The following is a 1,199-nucleotide window of genomic DNA, read 5'->3' as shown; positions in this document are numbered from 1 at the left end:
TTAGAAAAATTATGGCCAGGCACAGTGGTGCATGCCTATAATCCCAGCACATTGGGAGGCCCAGGCAGGCGGATCACTTGATCTCAGGAGTTTGAGACCAGCCTGGGCAATATTGCAAATCCTGCCTCTAAAAAAAAAAAAAAATGGCTGGGCATGGTGGCATTCGCCTGTAGTCTCCCAGCTACTCAAGAAGCTGAGGTGGGAGGATCACCTGGGCCAAGGAGGTTAAGGCGGCAGTAGCCAAGATCACACCACTGCACTCCAGCCTGGGTGACAGAGCGAGACCTGGTCTCAAAAATACATACATACCTACATACATACACACATATACACATACATACCTACATTAGCCAAGTATGGTGGTATTCACCTGTAGTCCCAGCTACTGGGAGGCTGAGGCAGGAGGCTCACTAGAGCCCGGAAGGTCAAGGTAATTACACCCCACCCTGGAGTCAAAAAAAAAAAAGAAAAAAGCTAGTGTGGGCTTTGATACTCATTACCTAACCTGCTAAGCTGGTTCTGCTACTTACAGAGCTGTGTGATAGTGGCTGCTTACTTGAACTTTCTGTGCCTCCATTTCCTAATGTGAGAACACTGCTAATGCTAATGATAATAATAATAATAATAATGTTTATGTCGTAGGGTATTATCAGGATAAAATAGAACAATATAGTGAAAGCTCTAAAAACAGCATCAAGCACAGAGCACTCATAAATGTTAATCATGATAATGCATGGCAGTTCCAAACTTGCTTTGCAGGGGTTAACATCCAAGGGTTAGTAACAATGTTCTCCCCCACACCCCCCACCCACATTTTGCTTCATTATGGTAATTACAGTGTGAAATTTCCCTACAAGTGAAAGTAGATTCCTTGGGTAGAAGCCTGAACCCTGCACATACCTAAAACTGTTTCCAAATACCTAATCAGAAAGCGAGCTGGCACAGCCCCAAACTCTGCCTCCAAGTTGTACTCTGAACCACTTTTCTCCTTGGGAAGGACACAGGACAGAGAGGGAAACAGAGAGCAAGAGAGAGAGATCGAAAAATGCAATTTAGGGTCAACAAGTACTTGACTTGGCCGGGTGCGGTGGCTCAAGCCTGTAATCCCAGCACTTTGGGAGGTCGAGGCGGGTGGATCACGAGGTCAAGAGATCGAGACCATCCTGGTCAACACGGTGAAACCCCGTCTCTACTAAAAA

Source organism: Cebus imitator, unplaced genomic scaffold, assembly GCF_001604975.1.
Source record: "Cebus imitator isolate Cc_AM_T3 unplaced genomic scaffold, Cebus_imitator-1.0 Scaffold132, whole genome shotgun sequence".
Taxonomy (NCBI): Eukaryota; Metazoa; Chordata; class Mammalia; order Primates; family Cebidae; genus Cebus; species Cebus imitator.
The sequence above is the reverse complement of the archived record's forward strand: the minus strand, read 5'-3'. Positions refer to the sequence as shown.